Genomic DNA, 15,326 nt, shown 5'->3' with positions numbered 1-15,326 from the left:
TTTTTTAGTACATATAACTTTTTTTTACCTAAAAAACACTAACAAATCGGACAAACACATTCATACTACATTGCTCAATTGCAAAAGTATTTAATCTGTAGAAGAAGAATACACTGAATGTACTACCCAGTGTCGAATGACTAGTTCGGTATTAAGCCATTGTTTTTCACCAACCGGCAGAAACTGACCACTCGTGCTCAGTTCGGTAGTAAACCATCGTCATTTTTTTTTCACCCGGCAACAATGGTGACAACTCGTATGCGTTTAGCGTGACGTCATTAGGTGAGCGATTGTACTAAGCCCATCGTTATCGTGAAAACACAGTATGAGGAACCAGTATCGTCCATGGGCTGTAACCTCGCTCTATGTAAGCAATGCCAGGAACAGGTTCTACCATTCATTTTTTAATTCATTATTTTGTGCTGTCTCCATAGCCCAAGTTCTATCATATCATAACGAGCCGAAATGTCTCTAGTTTCCGTCGTGCCGTTGGCTTTCAAATCGTGCCTGTGCACATCGTTGGTCAGTTCTACTCATGAGCCTAAGCCTCTCCGTAGATCAATCTCAACACTGCAACTGTCTCGGCGGGGGAAACCTGTAACGGCATGCAAGAAAGTGAGTTTAAGCACTGCCGTATCTGATGACGGTGTACAAAGACGCACAGGCGATCATCATTCTAACCTGTGGGTTGATAATTTCATAGAATCTCTCTCGTCACCTTATGGGGTAATTACATTGATTTAAATTTATGCTGCATATTCCTTTATTCAAACCTTCAAAATCGATAGAGCTGTTTTTTCATTCTCTGCAATTTGAATGTGTTTGTGTTTGGAATAATTTTCCCATGGTCTTTTAAAGAGCACTGAACTGCGCGGCGATTAATTACTAGAGTTTCATATTGTTCAGGCATCTTCGTACCGTGAGCATGCTGACAGACTTATTGGTGAAGTAAAGGAGATTTTCAACTCACTTTCGATGACAGATGGAGAATTAATCAGTCCTGACAATGATCTCCTTCAATGCCTTTCAATGGTCGATAACGCTGAGCGTTTGGGGATCGACAGACATTTCCAGACCGAGATAAAACTTACTCTTGACTATGTTTACAGGTCAGTCCCAACAGCCTTCAAACTTTTGTTTAGGTTTTCATGACAAATGCACATTCAAAGCAGTAGCACAATATTTTGGCCAGCAGTTATTGGAGTGAAAACGGCATTGGATGTGGGAGAGAGAGCGCTATTACTGATCTCAACACAACTTCCCTGGGGTTTCGAATTCTTCGACTACATGGATATGCTGTGTCTTCGGGTATCCACATCTTATTAATTCATCTCTCGTTTAATACTTGAATGATAGAAGCCTCTTCGTGTAAGTTGATGCCAGATGTGTTAGAACACTACAAGGACCGAATGGGGCAGTTTGGCGCTTCTGCCAATCGTACAGAGTGGCAGATAAGAAGCATTTTTAATTTGTTTCGAGCTTCCCTCGTCGCTTTTCCGGAGGAAAAAATTACGGAAGAGGCTGAAATATTCTCTGCTACATATCTGAAAGAAGCCTTACAAAGGATTCCAGAATCATGTCTTTCACGAGAAGTGAGGCAACAATACTAATATTAAATTTGCTTATTTAAGATCGTACGATTTTTATTTATATGTGTGTTCATCCAATTATGCTTGTTTAAATCTGGCTTATAGTTTCAATTTTGTGGTGACAGATACAGTACGTTCTCGAATATCGTTGGCACCCAAATTCGCGCAGATTGGAACCTAGGAGTGACATCGACATCCTTGGAGAGAATTCTCTAACTGGGTAAGGGGCATTATTTGAAGTCACGTATTCTTATAAATGCTTTGAAATCAAATCGAATGGAGTAAAATAATACAAAAAAATTATCGTGAATAAACTAATAGAATAATTTTTTATTCTTAACCCTTTTTTTTATTAAAAGTGTAATTATTTAATAAAAAATATTTTAATTACAGATTTAATATGAATTTTTTCACTTGTAAATTTTTTTAGAGTGTAAAAATATAATGTGTTGTTTTTCATTGTTGAAATTGTATTTTTGAATGTTAAATAGAGTATATACAGGACCAAATAAATGTTTTAACCATAAAAAACTTATTTTTTTCATGTATATACATAATTTTTTTTAAATGATATATAAAGTAGACACAATTGACATTAAAATATTTTACATAACATGTACATCTAGACATTTATGACCCAAACTACAATTGTTTTTTATTATTAAGGTATTTTTAAGTATATGTCAATTTTTTTTTGTATTAAAATATTTTATCAATAACCAAATTATAAGATTTAAACATTTTACTCTCTTTTCTTTGCTTCTAATTACTTTACAACACATCCTTTTTTTTTATTATTATAGCATACATTATTTTTCTATTTAGAACATAATTTTTAACTTTTATTTTAAAGCGGAACTAATGGACTCACAAACTTACTCAACAAGTAGATTAATTTATAAAAGTTATTAATCTCAAATTTAGTATTCAATTTTTTTTATTAAGTATGCTTTGTGTTATCATTTCTCTTGGTAAAAAGAACTTTCTATGGTAACTTTTACAAACCAATCTTGCATATTGAAGGGTAGCCCCTTCAATGTAGAGAGGGCTATTTCTTAGTCTAATCAATAAATTATAAATTTAGTGTGGCTAGAACTTCAATTAAATTGTGTTGAAGTATGGTTTGGTTGGGCATGAGAGAGATAGTCCATTGGGCAATGGAGTTAAAAAGCTAGGGTTTGGCAAAGGCAAGGTAGATAACACATCCTAGACATTTGTCATCGAAGAAAATGAATCCTAAAATAGCTTTAGAAGATAGGAATGTAAATATTTGAATCTATGAGACAAGGCATAAAAAACAAGGGTGAATTATGTAACATTTATTCCCATTCAAATATCAGAAGCTATTTCATTCAAATGATATTACGAAGAAGGAAACACTAAAACATATAGAAAATATAGAGGAAGAGATACCAGTGCATGAATCTTTGTATCACTTATTAAAATATACTGATATTGGTAAACTGTAGATTAATAAAGCCTTCAATGCACAGATAATAGCTATCTTTTCTTCAAAAACGAACCTTTTTTCCTCATTTCTCATGTAATATATAGGAAAAATACAATAAAGATAAGATCCACAAAGTCCGGTAGCAATAACTACACAACATTTACAATATCTGAATGTTTAATTAACAAAAAATAATCAGAATCCTATCATCTTAGCCATTCGGATCTCTATCTAGCATATAACATTGGTCGAAGTACATTATGGAATTGTTGTGTGTATCTCTTACTATGTTTCTCGACCAAGGATGAGTCATAGATCCGTTGGATCTAGAACTTGTCACTCCTTCATAGGATTGACTTGATATTTGTAACTACAACTCATCTTCCCTCTTGGTAGCAAAATAGGTGCATGAACCTATAAAATATGTTGAAACTGTGCAACTTACCTTGTACCTTCTTTCTCCCTTTAAGGCCCTTTTTCCTTATGTTGACTCATATTCTCTGCACTCCATGAGACACAAAAACCCTTTGACATATTACCATAATATATCAAAAATAAGTTACTGTAAAAAAGATAAAAATGATGTAGGTCAAAATGTTGAGGTACAATTAGGATTTGTTCAACAAAATTAGGGTTTTGAATATTTCTCTACCCCACAAAGTAAAATAATAATTTCTCCATGCCTTTTGCAGCCTAAGAAAGGACGTCTAGTTTATCCTAACTTCATTTCATTCTTCTGGTAGCTTTCTGTATGATTTTGTCAAACTTTAGGGTTTCTTTCCCCTTTCTATTAGTATGCTCTGTTTTCCTTTGTTTTTTGTCCTTCTTTCGACTCTTTGAAGTTTGCACAATCTCTTCATCTTCATCAATAATCACTCTCTCCTTCAGCTTAGGTTTTTTTTTTCTTTTAAACCTAATGTCAGTTTGTTTGTAGGGTGAGTGTGACGTTTTTTGGAATAAACCCTAGATTTTGTTTCAGCTTCTTCATCCCATGTTTCTATCTTTTGTTTTCTTTTTCACTTTGTGTTTTTCTTTGTTTTGCCTCCTCTTCTTCTAACATCAGGTTTTGTTGTCTTGTTGTCCTTCTTTCATATACCGTAACCTATGTTTCCTTTACAGGGTTTTCAACATGTTCTTCAACAAGGCTTGGTTCTCCCTTTGCTTCTTGAGCTAGGGTTTGTACAGAAACTTTAGTTTGGCCTCTCCTTGGCATTTTGGGTGCACATTGTCTTATGTTTCTCTGCCTTAATTTCTCCACCTGCATGTTTAGCTCATGAGTATATAATATTTTAATCACGATGTGATGATAAATGTCATGAGGTTGTATCTCAGGTTAGGTTCTTGCTTTGGTGGAAATCCTAAGAAAACTTTGGTGAAGAAAATATGGCAAATTCATCTTACTAAAACCTGTTAAATAACATAAAAATCTCATATGATACGAATAAGATTTAGAATACCTGTCTTCATAGGTGAAGAACAACTACAAAATCTTGAGGGCGTTAGACCATTGAGGCTTCAACATATTTTGGAGGACTCCTCTATTCCAGTCTTGGTTTTGACATTCCTCCTTCAAGAAAAAATTCAAGTCCACATTCTCCAATCTCTATTTCTTAAACCGTCTCTCACCCTCTGTTGGAAAACTCGTGGCCTCTACAATTGATTCTTCAGTGGAAACTCTAGGGTTCTAATTCTTGTTGTGTTGCCTTCAAAAGGAAAGATGAAATCATGGAACTAACTCATGGTGCACCCATTGAAGAACCAAAACACGTGTTCCCATCCTTCATTTATGAACATAGCCAACATCTATAGATATACCTCAAATACATCCCATCGGGCTAAAACCTCGTCATATAACCTTATCAATCCATCTTTGAAATACTTCTAACAATGCAAATCCTTCTATAGTCTTGAAGTCTCCTATACGGGTGCTGCAAACAATTTCAGAGCTTTTGTGCGCACTTTAAACAAATTTTTGGGTTTGTTGGAAATTGTCGTTTTAGGGTAAACTCGCAATTTAGGGTTTGAGCTTAAAATTCCTTCTTGGGTGTTATAATGCAGCCAACTGTCACAACATGGATGAAAATGGGTAGGTATTTGTGAAAAAATGCTTAGGTACTTGAATTGATGATGTTGGCAGCTCGAAAACCTAACTTTTAAAATTTTTGGTGAACACAACAAAAATATTTCGTAGCTCCCATTGTAGGCTTGTGATAGGCTAATTCCGCTATGAAAAACTTAGGATAAGCTTAGTGTTAGGTGAAAAGACTTGATTAGACATGTCCCTAGTCTTATATAGCAATTTACACAAAAAACAATTATATGTCCTTTACATAACGATGACTTTACATAATGAACTCATAAAAATTAACTTTTAGACCTTTAGAGAAAGGTGAAAACTGGATACTAACACTTTCTCTATCGATCGATTTATTTTCAAAGTTTTATTTTATTATAAAAAATAAAATTTACACGTAATATTTAGATTTTCTTTTTTCTTTTAGTGGTTTTTTATCAAGGAAGCTTGACTAAAAAAATATAATTCCCTAATGTAAATAGTTTTTTAAATAATACTTAACATCCTCTAAGAATTCATGATCCTACATGCATTCTTCAACCTTTAGGCCTTTAAATACCATCCAGAGCTCCCTTAGATCTGTAAAATACCTAGTGGACCCCAACAGTATGAAGGGTGTTTACGTTATCCCATGCTCTTGTGGGACTCCCTACATTGGTGAGATTGGTCGCTCAATTAATCAAAGGATACGTGAACATGTTGCTGACATAAAGGAGGGTAGGACCCACTCCTCTGCTTTGGTAGAGCATGCAGATAAATCTAAGAATCACATTTGCATTGAGGAGGCCCAAGTCATTGCTAGGGTTATTCATTTCCATCATCATAAATTGGGGGAGGCCCTTGAAATCGAGAAAAGGCCCAATAATTTGAGTAGAGACAATGGTTGGATTATTAGTAGAAGTTGGGTCCGTGACCTGTCCTTCTAGTTTTTTAGGTTTCTTTCTTTTTGGGTTTATTTTGTTTGTTTATTTATGTGTTTAGGTATTGGTGTCCTTTTTATAGTATTTGTTGTTGGATTATTCTTCATTAGAGTTTATATTTTTTATCCTTCATGTTTTCTTAAGTATTTTGTTCGTTCTTAACTCCTTTTAGTATTTTTGTTATTTGTTTAATGGACCTCAACCTTGTGTTAGATAGATATGTGTGTGTGTGTGTGTGTCTCATTTTTCTAGTATTTGTTGTTGGTTTATTCTTCATTAGAGTTTATATTTTTTATCCTTCGTGTTTTCTTAAGTGTTTTATTCATTCTTAACTCTTTTTAGAATTTTTGTTATTTGTTTAATGGGCCTCAACCTTGTGTTTTATTGTTGATATATATATATATATATATATATATATATATATATATATATATATTTACCTGTGTATACTTTTGTTTTATTTTATTTATTTTCCATTACTTATTTTTATTGGAGTTGTCTTTAAAGAGACTTTTTGGAAGCTTTTCCGGTGGGTTTTTCAAGTCAAAATCCAGCAGCAATTTATTGGAATTGCAAGTTTGATAGCTAATTTCCGCACAATCAAAGCGCCCCATGGGTTTTTCAAGGTGTTGAATCCAAATATGCAGTTAAAAAACCATTTTAAATAATACAAATCAAGATTTAACCTCAATTTTTTCCGTCGGATTCCATCACCGGAATCTCCAAAAAGTCTCACTAAAGACAACTCCATTTTTATTTGTTATATGATCTTGTCTCGATTAGGTTTTAACTCTTTTTTATAATTTTTTACTTCCCTCCTTGTTTGGAGTTTGACTTTGATTTTTTTCTTGTAAGTTATATTTCTCGATTATTTCCCATTAATAGATTTTTTAATAATATCTTATTTTAATAAATTAATTTAAACATTGTTTTTCAAAAACTAGTTGTTTAATATAGGCGTTACTTAATAATATCTGTTTTTAATAAATTAATATCATAATTTAAATATTATTGACTTTGATTTTTTTATTTTTTATTTAATTAATTAATTTTTTATTGTTATAATTTTTTATTATTTCCCATTAATAAAAAAAATTAATAATATTTGATTTTAATAAATTAATCTAAATATTATTTTTCAAAAACTAGTTATTTAATATAGCTGTTACTTAATAATATTTTATTTTAATAAATTAATATCATAATTTAAATATTATTGACTTTGACTTTTTTATTCTTGTTAGTTATATTTTTTAATTATTTCCCCTTAGTAGAATTTTTGATAATATTTGATTTTAATAAATTAATTTAAATATTATTTTTCAAAAATAGTCATTATTTGAAATTTTGGTCTCTACACTGCTCTCTATTTAAGTCATTGCCATGCTCTGCATCTTCATCTTGTCCTGATGATGAATCACACTGGTTGGCTCAAAACACGTCGGCCAAAAAATTATGTTATGTGATTTCTACCGAAAAACTTTTCGTAATTCGTTATGGATTAGAGAAGCCTCAATTAAGAAATTATTATTTTTATTAAATATAAAGAATTCTAGAGTTTAGAAATGTTCTTTGTTTTGTTTTGTTTTTTGTTTTTTTTTTTTAAGTTATATTTTATTATTAAAAATAAAAATACGTATAGTATTTCCCTCATTTTTTAGAGGTTTTCCACTAAGGAAATTAGAGAAACAGTTTAATTGAAAAAATAAAATTATGCAATATAACTTGTTGGTGTCAAGAATGTAACACCCCTATGTAAAATTGAGTTGGGGGTGCAAAGTTCACATCTCTGGTTTAACCCAATTCAAATAACAAAGGGTGTTGAAGTTAAGCAATTGAGTGTTGTCATCAACGAGCATCGACACTATGATGTCATCAACAATGGGTGCCAACACAATATTCCACACTATGGATAACGGGCACTAGGTGTTGATGAAGTTTCACACTAGCCAGATCAAAGGGCGAGAGTGTCTAACCATCTGACGACCTAAGACACTCTATGCCATGGAGCTACATGGGTGATAGTGCCATATGGCGGTACAGAGGGGACCACGTGTCATTTCCTCATGCCCCCACATGTCCTCGAAACTTTCAAATGGTGGAATCCAGACCTTGAGAAAAAGAGTGCAATGTGCCCTTCTCGTAGGCTGGCCACGCATCACCGTGTCCTACCACATCTACTATGACATATACTTTTCCTAGATCCAATGGTGATGTGGGAATTCCATCGAATAATTGTGGGTGCCTCGTGCTGTAAATTTGCTCAAAGGTAAACACAACAAAGTGGTGCAGAGGGGGCCATGTCTTCATCCAGTTAACACCGCCAACTCTGCTCTACTCAACTTCCTAGTCATCTGCCATGTCACCGCTCACCAGTCCCAGTCACCATCCTAGCCAGCTTTCTATGTGGTTGTCCCCACGACCAGTTGACGTCAACATGACGTCGTTCAAATTTTCTGGCCGAATCTAGTCCTCACAGGTGTCACACCTGAATTTTTATGAAGGGAGTATAGGGGCCCATTTTTGGCATTTTTCATTGTTACCTTTTAGCTCAATCGTTGCACTCCTATAATACTTAATTGCCAAATTTGGCAAATTTTAAGAATAAATATTGTAATTTAAACCAACAAGTTGTCTACCATTAAGTTTGTCTTGAATTCAAACCCTAATCATGCCTTGCAAGAAACTCACACCTCCTTAAAATAAATCTCCTTTCCTAGAAAAAATAAACACTATAAATTCATGGAATTAGCCTTATAATTCATTCTTAACCACAAATAACCTCCTTATTTGCTAAATTTGAGTTCCTTTAACTCATAAACCATTTTTCAATTCATGGGAGGTGAGGTTTAGAGAGCCTCACCTCTCAGCGAGATCTTACGAAACTCTCCTCATAATTAATGAATCAAACACAAACACACAAGATAAGATAGAAGACTGTAACATTCAGTTCTATTATCATGAGGCTTGGTAGCCTTTTAAAGATATTACAAATACATATTTAGAACATGTTTGCTTTCTTATGAGTTTCCAAATAGGAAAAGCTAAATACATTATCTAGATATTGCATTTCTTGATGTAAGTTTCCTAGGAATAGATGTTTCATTCCTCATTAGATTTACCATTATGAGCCATGAAATCTAGCTTCCCAGTTCCTCCTGGTTTAGATGGAAAGTGTCCCTTTCTTTCCACCTTCTGCTTTAAGTGTGAAGCGATGGCTAAAATTACTTTTGGATGTTGCTTGAGTTTATGTGATGTGATGTTGACTATTGATGAAGTAGTAGGTGTCTACATAGCTTGGGGTGGGAGGGCACTTAAATGAACCCAAGTCAGATGCTGCTATGTAGAAACTGATGAATTTTAATCAGATGCCTACTAAAACGGGGTGAGAGGGCACATCTCCAAAGGGAACCCACTTTGAATGTTTCTCCTGATATAAAATTCATGGATTCTGGGTGGGGTGCAGAACCAAGTCACACCAGAGATATACCTTAACTAAATGTGTTACAAACTTGTAACAAAAGTAGACATGGGTGTTGTATATGTCGTGGTGAGATAGGTAAACTGAGACTAAAGAACCTGTAGTGACTGGAAAATAGGAAGGATGCTAATAGAAAAAATTTAGAGCAACAAAATTTGAACATAAAATGCATCACGGAAAATGTGTTAGTGACATAAAAAGAGAGTGCATTAAATAAACAAGCATTTCAAAAATAAATAAATAAATTAGATTAGGCCTTAAGGAGCGACTTTCTTTGATACCAACTGATATGAAATTGATGGGAGGTGAGGCTTAGAGAGCCTCACCTCTCAACCAGATATTACAAAACTCTGCTCAAAATTAATGAATCAAACACAATCACACAATATAAGATAGAAGACTGTAACATTCACTTCTATTATCATGAGGCTTGATAGCCTTTTAACAATATTACAAATACATATTTAGAACATGCCTACCTTCTTATGAGTTTCCAAATAGGAAAGGATAAATACATTATTTAGATATCACCTTTCTTGACATAAGTTTCCTAGGACTATATTTTTCCTTCCTCATTAGATGTTACCATTATGAGCCAAGTAGCCTAGCTTCCCATAAACCCTAAGTTTTCCTTCCATGCACACATCATCATTCCTAGGCTCGAAGTTTTAAAACGTTCTCTCTCCAACTTGTTACTCTCATTTTGTGACACGTGGCATCTCTTTATTTTCCACTTTTGGTTCTTTGAATATCTCCTTTGTCATTCTTCCATCTGTCAATAAATTAGTCATCTCTGACACATTGCTTTGTCAAATGACCTCTTCATCCATAGGTAGCTTTGCAAATATAAAAGGAAAGAAAAGCAAAACATGTTGTTACGACACTGATATCAGCACCTAGAAACTTCACATAGTATCATTTGACCTGAGAAATTCCATTTATGTTTTCACCAACCAAGTTGACTCCTTAATAGTGTCAAAGATCACTGAAGAGCCACAATTTCCACTTCCAAATCAATGACACGAGTTAGAAATCACCAAGATATAACTCCTCTAGGCAAGGGAACATATTAAGAGAATGGAAACTCAGTTGGAGCTTCTAAGGAAGGAGAAATCTAATAAACCTTATCTCAAGGAAACCTAAAAACTAATATCGGGACGAATAATAAAAATAGTCGATAAGTATTATAAGCATTTCAAATTCACTCAAGAAATGGTTGAAACTGTTAGAAGATACTACAACAAAGTGGAATCCATTAAAGACACTATTAGTGACTCTCCCTCAAATGCATAAGTAATTATATATTTCTTTAATGAAGTGCCCAAGGAAGAAGTGATGAAGGTAAATATTAATAATTCTGAATGGGTGGCTAGGGCCTACCAAATGATAAGAAAGAATGAATTGGTGAAATTGGTTGAAGATGAAATAGAAACACTAACAAAATAAATAGAAACTTTTAAAAGGAAATGTGAATTTCTCTATCGGAAGGGATTTCAAAGTTTCTTTGATGAAAATGGGGACTTATATCCTAAGGAGGCTATCATAGAGGGCTTGATCACAATCAAAAGGGACCAAAAGGGCTTCAAAGAGAGGGATCATTCCTTTCATGGAAAAGAAACCGTGAAATTATATGTTGAACACTTTGAAATTTTGTTCATGTTGAAAACATTTTCAAGGAACAAGGCAACGCTAATTATGAGTCCATCACCAATCTAGAAGGGAAGAACATGGATACATGGTTGTGTGATATTTGATACGAAATGTAATGGAGGAATATTATGGACTTCTATGACTGGGCCATTCAAAATGGATTCCCACCAGTGTTGGAAAAAGCAGGCTCTAGCTTCAAGCCTCCATTGCAACCGTAAGCACAACCACGGGAGTGACCCCAACTGTTGGCACTGACAACAACACGATCATCAACATCATCAACAAATCAATTGAGGTAATAACCAACTTAGGTAATGCTCAACCAGGTGAGAGAAGACTCAACAAATAACCAAGAGAGAGAATGCAGACCTTTTATAGCCAAATCTATAGGGACCCGCTCTATAACTTGCATATCATTCAAGAAACTTCTAGAAGATGTTAATTATAATACAACTGACAACATTGTAAAGACTCTTGGTGGTTTTTCAAATACCACTAGGTGTTTAGGGTGAGGTATTGGTCCTTGAGTTACTATATATATGTCTTGTTTTGTAATTTCAAGACAAAAATTTATGGTTTGTGGGGAAACTCTATAAAAATAATTCAAAAAATGTTGGGAGGTTTCGAAGCTATTGAAGGAAGGAATTCTGCAATGAATCTTGGGTTTTCTACCCTTATTTTCATGTAACTTCACACACTCACCTCATTTTTTTGAAACTTTTCTACATATGAATACAATTTCATGCAATTTTCATGGCATTTTGTGTTGTAAACTTCATCTTGTAGGTTTTAACCCCATACATAAATTACCTGCATATGAATTCTAAAAAACTGAAAATAGACAATGGCGAGAGCATAAAACATAAATCAAATATACACATAGATTTTCCCCTGGATCGCAAAACTAGGATTGCCAGATTGATTTTTGATTATATTCCTTTCAATGTGACAATACATATATATACATGTCGAAGCATCAATAAACCGCAATCTATTAACCCTGGATTAGAACACAACCGTAGTTCCTTTAACCGGATCTACAAAATACGATGGAATGAAAATCATCATGCCCAAAACCATGTGTGAAATCCATGCACAAACCATAGGTAGGTTCGCCCATCTAATATAGGGTCCAAAAAAATTTCCCAAGGCCCTGCCCTGGATCCCTTGGGGTAGTCGTGGAAATAATGTAACACGCACCCATCATTCTCCCACTTGTTTTTTTTCTTTCCACATAAGAGCTTAGTCATTGGTCCAACCCTACAACAACCATTATTTCTCTACACCAAGAGAAATTCTCAATGCTCACAGAATTTGTCAATGCATCTGCAGTATTCTTCAAACTGTCCACCTTTACCAGCAACACCCTTTTATCCTCAACAATATCTCTCATAAAGTGATACGAAACATCAATGTGCTTTGTCTTTGAATGATAAGCAAGGTTATTTGCCAAGAAATTGCACTTCGGTTGTCACAATCTATCCTTATAGCTCGATTTACTAACGTTGTACTTGAACAAAATCTTTGCAACCAAACTCCTTCCTTTCTTATATGAATGGTTGCCATGTATTCTTCTTTTGTAGTTGAAAGTGCCACTACAGACTATCCATTCATCATCCAACTAACTGCACCTACGAATAGTTTAAACACATACCCACTTGTAGATCTTCTCGTAACCAGATCTCCAGCCCAGTCTACATCAACAAAGCCATGAATGTCAAAAACACTGTCCAATCATGGTCTTCCTTGGTAGCACAAACCATACTCACTAGTTCCACGCAAATACCTGAAAACCTACTCCAATGTTGTCTAACACTCCTTCCCTAGTTTTGGCATAAACCTGCTCAATACTCCCACTGCATGTGCAATGTCTGTTCTAGTACAAACCATCAGGATACCGCCTACACTTGCATATGGAACACGGGACATGTCCTCTTCCTCTTCTTGTGTCCTGGAACACTGTTCAGCAAATAATTTTACACCTACAGGAACAGGGACCTTCACCAATTTACTATCCTACATCTTAAACCTATGCAATATTATCTCGACATACTTTCTTTGGTTTAACTAGAGCTTCCTCTTTTCCCAAACTCCTTTAATTTCCATGCCCAAAATATAGTTCGTAGCACCAAGATATTTCGTGTAAAATTTGGAGTACAATTGGGTCTTCACTTCCTGGATAATTTATTTGTTATTTCCAGTCAGCAACATATCATCCACGGACACTAATTTAAAATACACACAATGATATTCTTTGCTTCTGGTGAAGCCAAGCCCCTGTATAAATGTATCAAATTTCTGATACCACATCCTTGGTCACTGTTTTAAACCATGGAGAGACTTTTCTAACTTGCATACCAGTTCTTTCTTACCCTTCATCACAAAGCCTTTAGGTTGCTTCATGTAGATATCTTGTTCGAGATCCCTATGAAGAAATGTTGTCTTCATATCCATCTGTTCTACCTCAAAATCAAAAGCAACAACAGCAAATAAAAGTAATCTAATAGAAGCTACCTTGGCAACAAGAGAAACAATATCACGAAAATCAATTCCTGACACCCGTGAATAACCTTTTACTACCAACTGAGCTTTGTCTTTCTCCACCTTCCCTTCTGCATTCATCTTCTTCTTAAACACGCATTTGCTTCCAATGGTTTTCCTTTCAGGTGACAACTCCACGAGATCCCAAGCTTCATTTTTGTGCAAACATGCCATTTCATCAACCATGGCCTCTTCCAAGAGTTTTCCATCCTCTAAATCTATTGCCTCCCTAACAATTCTAGGATCATCATTAGTAAGAGATAAAGAAAATTTTGAACGGAAACGAGATGGGCTATACCTTTCTAGCTACCTTATTTCTTGAACTGATTTTCTCACAGTTGGAGTTTGTGGCTCCTCATTTTCTGATTCTTCTTCTACTATAGAGTCTGATTCTTTCTCCTTTAACTCAAACTTTATCTTCTCAGATTCCTTTGGTAGGAATTCATGTTTAATAACATCTTTCACCTCTCTAAAAACCACATCACGGTTGTACACAACCTTCCTATCCTTATATCCAATAAAGATGCACATTTCAGATTTAATATCCAACTAGGCTCTTTTCTCCTTTGGAACCTGCACATATGCATTACATCCAAATACCCTCAGATGTGAAAGAGAGGGTTTCTTACCAGTCCATACCTCTTATGGATTTGTATCCTCCAACGTGGATGAAGGTGATCTGTTGACCAGGTAACATGCAGTCTCCACTATCTCTACCCAAAATTCCTGTCTTAACCCGACACCACTGAGCATGATTCTTGCCCTTTTTGTCAACATCTTATTCATTCTTTCTGCAACTCCATTTTGTTGAGGTGTGTATGTAGTATTATTCTACCATACTATACCATACTTCTTACAGAACTCTTCAAATTATTTCATGCAAAATTCTCCACTGTTATCTATCCTCGGCACCTTTATCTTCTTCTATTTCTAGTTTTCCACCAAAGTCTTAAATTCTTTAAACCTGTCAAAGACTTTAGATTTATTATTGAGGAAATATATCCATGTATTCCTTAAGAATTCATCTATAAATGATACATAGTACACAGACTTACCCAGTGATGGAACCGACACAGGTCCAAACACATCACTGTACAGAAGCTCTAATATCTGTTTTGCCCTCTTAGCACCAGAGGGGAAACTAACTCGATTATTCTTCCCATATACACAATTTTCATAGAAATCAAAACCCAGAGAGAAATTAGACATACCTTCTACCATACCATTACCATGAAGTATTCGAAAGCCCTTCTCTCCAATATATCTAGGCCCTTGATGCCATAGAATGGTATTTTCTCGAGATACCACTATATTTTTTTCTCCACTTTCGGGAACCACATAATTGTTGCACCCATCAATAACAGTGCTACCCTGAAGCTTGTATAGAGTTCCAATCTGAACTCCCCGCATCAATACTAGTTCTCCCCAAACCATCTTGCAGGTATCTTTCTCGAACACTATTTTTACACCTGCATCATCCATCTTGCTTACAGAAATTAGATTTCTAGCCAATGCAGGAATATGCAGAACACCTGAAAGTGTTCTAATCCTTCCACCTTGCAACTTCAACTTGAATTTTCCATGAATAACGATTCTAGCATTCATATCATCCCCTAAGAAG

The 15,326-nt window shown here is 34.7% G+C and overlaps 1 pseudogene; it reads left to right on the top strand.

The window, feature by feature from the left end:
* The first annotated feature begins 434 nt into the window (after window positions 1–434).
* The window catches only part of LOC149175099 ((+)-3-carene synthase 1, chloroplastic-like), a 178,334-nt pseudogene continuing 163,442 nt past the window's right edge, over window positions 435–15,326 (top strand).

The sequence above is a fragment of the Pinus tabuliformis genome, chromosome 4_1 (assembly GCF_031772625.1).
Source record: "Pinus tabuliformis cultivar Carrire ecotype Pingquan chromosome 4_1, CPIR1, whole genome shotgun sequence".
Lineage (NCBI taxonomy): Eukaryota > Viridiplantae > Streptophyta > Pinopsida > Pinales > Pinaceae > Pinus > Pinus tabuliformis.
The sequence above is the reverse complement of the archived record's forward strand: the minus strand, read 5'-3'. Positions and strand labels throughout refer to the sequence as shown.